We start from the raw sequence: 7,110 nt of genomic DNA, 5'->3' as shown, positions 1-7,110 counted from the left end.
GAGGGCCGCCGCTATGGTAGACGCTTTGGCCTTCCCACAAGTGAACCACACCCAGAGCCCTAGCCTATTTATTCATACTCGTATGCTGGCGTGGCGTACGTTGGACCAGCCCACTCTGCTTCCGCTTCCATGGGGGGCCAACACAGCTACATGACTGAGATCTTCCCCACTGCCTGAGGTAACATGGTTGCGTCCAATGGGCACAACACTACAAGTACCAGCAGTATATGTACACATGGAGAAGTTTGTGCTCTCCATAGTGAGGTCTGTCCAGCACATCACCGCTACAATTGGCATTGTGTGCTTTATTATTGATGGGTGACTGCAGTCCTTCAATTCTTTAAACAGAAGAGGGGCCCTGAATCTAGGAAAAAACTACAACAGGGGAACAACCCGCCAGGGCGAGAACATGAGAGAACATGAAAGGGGTGTTTCCCAAATAGAACAAATCAAAGTTTAATAAAAATTAACAGAATACCCACCAATTCACAAAGAGAGTAAATATATTCAAAAAAAGTTTTTAATTTTCATTTTGACAATCAACACGATTTTTTTGGGATAATAAATAAAGTGATTCCATTTGTACAATACATAACATTTGGAAAAAATATACATAATCAGAAGCATACAAAATTAGTCTAAAAACTAGGACACGCAAAAACACTTCAAACCGGACAATAAATTAGATCCACTCATACATCCAAACATACCTTTTATACAATCAAATTCATACTCAGACATTCACATCCATATCACTACACACAAGGACAAGAAAAGCGCCGACGCGCGTTTCGGACAAGTGCCAATAAAGGCTTCCTTCATCAGGGCGCACTTCAAATATTGTACAGACAAGCAGAATAGATAATGTCTGTGACACGGTCCTGGCAAGCGGTCCTAGTAGCAGCAAAGCTGTGGGTGGGTATTCTGTGGGCAAAAAGGAAGAATAAATGGCAATTCGGGAGAGAAAATTATTTGTTTCAATAATTAAAACAAATACTGGTCTAAGACTAGAGTCAGCAAGACAAAAGGGTTTCAATCAGTCAGGGGCATGCACATCAATGAAGATAAACTATCCTTATATCCCCAAATTTTAAAAACACCAGGAAGGAATATTCAGGGATTAAAGAAAAGTGTCAAGAATATCAAAATAAACATAAGTGGATAAAGAGAAATAAAAGGAAAAAGCATAAGTCGGTTGCCCAAAAATTGGTACACCTGTAGCCAGAGACAAGGTTTTCAGATAATGGTAACCTACCTAAATACCCAACAATAACGAAGCCCCTTTAAATATGTGGTTCACAATCCCAGGGTTTCATCGGTCATGAATAGCGCATATTAGAATAGGTCCACAAGGGATCCAAGTGTACGAGGGAACCAGGAATAAAAGCAGTACCATGAAATAAATTCCAAGTATCTAGTAGGAATATAAGAATAAAAACAGGGGTAACACATCTAAACATCTAGCATAATGACAGCACAAAAATGGAGTAATTGTGGTTTAAGGAAGGGCAGAACTACCTCAAAACGAATAGCAAGCACTGATGCAGAGCAGTAAGTAACCCCGGGGCCGACAGGGAAAGATGACCTATGAAGCAATAAAAAGCCATAATGAGCTACACAACTCTTGAAAAGGTCGTGACTCTAACATGAAGCAGACTTAACACACAGCGAACTGCAACCTACCTCAAGACAGCAAAATTGAGCCATCATTTGGATGAGGTGAGACGAACACCGGAAATGTCATGATGAGGCCCAGCTTCAGTCCCGGGGAATAGGGGGCCTGTAGGGACAGAAACGGCAGAGGGATTTTAAATACGGATAAAAAGTGGGAATAATAAGGGAAAGATAGCGTGATAAGACGGATCAAGGGGATGGAGCACACGGGGCCCGCAGGAGGGAACTCAGGATCCGAAAACACTAACCTGAAAAACGGCCCGGCAGTGCACGTAAAGTGGTGTCCTGGGTCGACGGAACCGGGTGACTCCTTCACCTGCCTGTGATACGGTAGGTCGAAAGGGAAAAACAAAAGGGGAAGTGGAGTTATATACAGGTGTTCCAGGGGAAATGCAGAGCACCTGGGCGCCGTCAAGATCGAAGAGGGACTACCACGATAACGCAGGAAAATGAAAAGAGACGAAGGGCAAGAAAATAAAAAAATAAACAGCTCCAACGTGGGAGACAGTGAGAACAGACTATCCGAGCCAGCTGAAATGGAGGTATACATGTAAATAGACCAAACGGCAAGGTCCAAAACATTCAACACTAGACGTGGGGCAGACAGAAAAATGAAATATGATAAATAAAGAAAAAAAGAATTAAGAAACCAAAAAAATAAAAAATAAAAACACCAGGGATGAAGTCATAACCGAAAACCAAATATTATGAACACAATAAAGAAAAATAGGGAATAAATAAGAATCAGCTAGAGCTGTACAAGGAGGCAATTAAGAGCAATAAAGAGACCCAGAACACTCTAACTTAAACAAAGATTCTCTCCAAAATAGATTGCAAACAGAAAAACTAGATGGATGAGAGAGAACAGAAAGAGATGCTACATCTCAGGGTCATTCAATGAATGGCATTTTCCCAGGGTATAAATTCGTTTAATCCTGAGACAGCCGTCCCAAGATAAAAAATCCAGAACACTTCTCTTTTAGCTCTAATAGCGTCAGTGTTGCCATCCTTGGGCTTTTTTATTTTCTCCAGAATAAGCCATTTCAAATCTTCCAGGGTGTGATTAAGGGCTTTCCAGTGCGCAACAAGCGGGGCTCCAGGGCGTTGGTTTCTGATGCAAGATTTATGCTCTGAAAACCTGGTCCTGAATTCCCTGCTTGTTTCCCCTACATAGCCCTTAGAGCACGGACATGTGATGAAATATATGACATTACTAGTTCTACAGTTTGTCATATCCTGCAACGTGATTCTTTTTTTGTTCCAGTTCAATTCGGGGACAGTCATGATGTTATCACAAGCGTGACATCCGCCGCACTTATGACTCCCATAAATGGGGTTAGTCCCTTTGATGCTGCGTTGACTGACCATGGGTGCGTCAGGGAGGGAAGCTCTAACCAAGACATTTCTGAGATTCCTGTTGCGACGGAACGCAATAATAGGTTTCTCGAATTTCTCCATATTTTTGTCTAGGTTAAGCAGATGCCACTGTGAATTAATGATGCATCGGAGTTTCTCGTTAAAGTTGGAGTGAGTAGTAACTAACACCAACTTGTCATCAGGTGTTTGGATTTTTGATTCTAAAAGAGCCTCTCGGTTATAATATTTGGCTCTTTTGTAGGAATCCCTAATAAGCCTATTAGGATATCCCCTTTCGAGAAATTTCTTCTTCATAGCAGTGGCATGTGTTTCAAAATCCCTCGGGTCAGTACAGTTCCGACGGAGCCGAAGGAACTGGCTAAACGGTATGCTGTTTCTTTGTGTCTGGGGGTGGAAGCTATCGTACATAAGAAGGGTATTCCGTGCTGTGGGCTTGGTGTAAAGGGAAAATTCTATATGTCCATTAATAGCCTGTATCCAGGTGTCAAGAAATTCAATTTTCGAGGAGCTGATGTTCGCTGTGAATTTAAGATGGGAGTTACAGAGATTTATCCATAGGATAAATTCATCAAGTTGGTTTTGTGTCCCCCGCCAAATGAAAAAGATATCGTCTATGAACCTGTTATAGTTCGTGATGTTTTCAAAAAACGGGGCCATCTCATTGTAGATGTGTTTCTCCTCGAAGACCCCCATATAGGAATTAGCCACATTCGGAGCACACGCCGCCCCCATGCTGATGCCAAGAACATGTTTGTAGATGGACTTGTCAAATTCAAAATAATTCTCCTTTAACACAATACCTAGACATTCGAGGACAAACAGTTTCTTGGAAGGACAATCGGAGTCTCTAAGGATTTTTTTAACAGCTTGGAGGGCACCTTCTTGGGGGATATTCGAATAAAGTGCCTCAATATCCATAGAGACAAGTAGGTCGGAGTCAGTATTAAATTCCAGTCCCTCAATTTTCGAAATAAGATGTCCGGTGTCACGGACAAATGCAGGGAGGCCACTCACAATTGGAGAGAGACAAGAGTCTACAAATTTCGAGAGCGGTTCGGTGAGGGACCCGATAGTCGAGACAATAGGCCTAAAAGGTGGACATGAAAGGCTTTTGTGCATTTTCGGAAGTCCATAGAGGACTGGTATTTTGAAAAAGGATTTATTCAGAAAATCAAATTCCTGTTTATAAATAGACCCACGTTGTAAGGCACTATATGTAACGTTAGAAATCTCAGTCATGATTCTTTTGGACGGGTAGTTAGCCACTCTAAGGTAGTGTTCTTGGTTACTGAGCATAAGTAAGATCTGTTCCTTATAGTAATCACTATCCAAGACAGTGATACCACCCCCTTTGTCGCTTGGTTTCACAGTAAGGGTACGATCAGTCGACAGTTGCTTAAGGGCCTGATATTCATCGTAGTTGAGATTGTAGGGGGGCTTGGGAACGAACTTGGTAAATTTAGAGATTTTAGAGCAGACACTCTTCTCAAATATTTCCACCTCAGGCCCAACTTGCTCGAGGGTGGGCGTGAAGACTGAAGCAGGTCGAAAGCCAGAGATATTGTTCTCTCCTTCATATTCTCTACCCATGAAAAACTTTTTAAGGCGAACTCTACGAAAAAAGGCCTGTATATCCCTGTTAAGTTCGAATGCATTGAATGGAGCACTCGGGACAAAGGATAATCCACGAGAAAGAACTGCTACTGTACTGTCATTTAAAGGTTTTTTTGACAGATTGAAAATAGGGATCAGAGACTGGTTAATGGGTGTATCTAGTTTCTCCAGTACCGATTTTGTCTTGTCTCCAGAAAGCGTGGCTGGTTCTCCGTCTGGTGAAAACCTGTATTCTGGAAACGTCCCCTTTCCGATGGTCTGAATCGAACACGATTCGTCCCTCGGCGATTCCCTAAAAAATGATGGGATCTTTGAGGACCGTCAAAATTGTTCCTTCTATCCGGGGGATTTTCATTAGAGGTAGACCCACCTTCATCAGATTCAGATGTATTTGAAAAAGTCCGAACTTGCTTATTTGACCAATATTGTTGGTCATTTTGTTGGTATGAGTCCCGGGTGGTATAGTATTGGGCATGTAGGTAGGGGTATACTCTTTCTTCTGAAAAGAATCTGATGTCTTTTTTGAGTTTCTCTGCCTTCCTTTTAACTATATACTCATTGAAGGAGTCAAGTTCAAGGTTAACCTCTTCAAGTTTGCGTTTAGCATCGCCCACTACATCATTTTTAAGGAGTGATTCCTCCATCTCTGTAATTTCTTTAAGCAGCTCAGCTACTACCTCTCTAGCTGTCTCAATAATAAGTAACATCAGGTCTCTAGAACAACGATTGGCAATAAGAGACCATCTTTCCAAAAAGGCGCGCAATTCCACGAATAAGCCTGGTATATTTCTAATACGCAACCCATTGGGTATGACTCCAGCTTTTAAATATTTAATCATGAAGTCTGCATGAGACTCCGTCCTTTTTGATTTCTTTTTCAAGTTGAGAAGTTTAAGCCATTCATCATTAGTACCTTTGTTAAGTGAGGAGGTCAGAAGAGGTGGTAGGTCCAAGCAACCTGGTGAAATCTTCCTCACTAAATCCAAAAGTTTTAATGGCATCCATGATTTATTGTCTATCACAAGAAAAGAGAATTGAGATATCAAAGAACCAGATGAAAAAGAAAGAAAATGTGCATCAACAGAATGTTCTTCCCCACCAGGGGCAGAAGGAAGGAAAATAGAAAACAAGAAGACACAATAATCCAGGTATCCAAGGACCAGTAAATGATCCCACACGCAAACTCGTCTTGCTGAACTCAAGGCCAAAGGGAGGGACCTATCTAACCCTCACGGCAAAGGTGCCGGGAAACAATTCTTTAAACAGAAGAGGGGCCCTGAATCTAGGAAAAAACTACAACAGGGGAACAACCCGCCAGGGCGAGAACATGAGAGAACATGAAAGGGGTGTTTCCCAAATAGAACAAATCAAAGTTTAATAAAAATTAACAGAATACCCACCAATTCACAAAGAGAGTAAATATATTCAAAAAAAGTTTTTAATTTTCATTTTGACAATCAACACGATTTTTTTTGGATAATAAATAAAGTGATTCCATTTGTACAATACATAACATTTGGAAAAAATATACATAATCAGAAGCATACAAAATTAGTCTAAAAAGCAGTCCTTCACACATACTTGGTTGCCACATCTGCCAACATTCTGCTATTGTGTGATTGAGGGACCATGCCGTTTTTAGAAGGTCCGCTGTCCTGTTCTGCACTGCCTCGGTGGTAGTAGGGAGGGGGGTGGTCGTGGGGGGACGTCCTGAGGCTGATGGCAGTGGTTGTTGTGGCCTTCTTGGGTGTCAGAGCTGCATGATAAGTAACTCTATGACATGTGTTGGTCTTCAGATGTGATTCTGGGCTGGGCTGGGCTCCCTTTCACACTGTAGGTAGTCGTCCTGGTGTCCACCAGTAAAAGGCAAATGTTAGATTCCTACTGCTAACGCGGCTTATTGCCTGTTTTTGGATCGCACCCCAGATTCGGCTGCTCGTTGAAAATATCGGGAAGTGGTGTTTTTGTGTTATTTTTGCACGAAAACGCCTACTCTGCATATTATTACCGTTAGTTGTTGCTCTCATTTGTGGCGATTTATTTTGCAGAAGCTATTGCTGGAAAACTGGCGATATCGGCTGTTGTCACCAGGTTGAGAATGGATTGATAATATTTTATAGTGATTTAAAATCACTGAAAAAATTATAGGTTTAATGAAATCTGCATTAAAAAAACATTGAAATTCACTCAAAAAAGCATAGGTTTCAGGGACGTTACAGTTAGAAATTAGCATTTAAAAAACCATAGAAATTCACTGAAAAAACCATAGGTTTCAGGGACGTTATAGTTAGTTGGACATTTCACTTGTACAAAACCAGAGAAATTTGTAGGTTATAGTTAGTAGAGCTAACTATAACTCGTGCCCCCAAAATGCACTGCTGATGACGTCACATATTACATCACTCAGGACATGGTCAGTGACATCACTGATGACATCATCCATAT

At 41.4% G+C, this 7,110-nt stretch overlaps 1 long non-coding RNA gene across 1 annotated transcript; it reads right to left on the bottom strand.

Annotated features, from left to right (window-relative positions):
• Positions 1-492: 492 nt before the first annotated feature.
• LOC147733817 (uncharacterized) lies at positions 493-2,383 on the bottom strand. The gene is made up of 3 exons (XR_015308754.1): positions 1,519-2,383; positions 1,256-1,414; positions 493-924 (listed from the first exon to the last, which is right to left on the bottom strand). It is a non-coding gene; the product is annotated as an uncharacterized LOC147733817 (long non-coding RNA).
• Between the last annotated feature and the right edge of the window lie 4,727 nt (positions 2,384-7,110).

Source organism: Lissotriton vulgaris, chromosome 2_1, assembly GCF_964263255.1.
Source record: "Lissotriton vulgaris chromosome 2_1, aLisVul1.2, whole genome shotgun sequence".
Taxonomy (NCBI): Eukaryota; Metazoa; Chordata; class Amphibia; order Caudata; family Salamandridae; genus Lissotriton; species Lissotriton vulgaris.
Note: the sequence above shows the minus strand (reverse complement) of the source record. Positions and strands in the feature narration are given on the sequence as shown.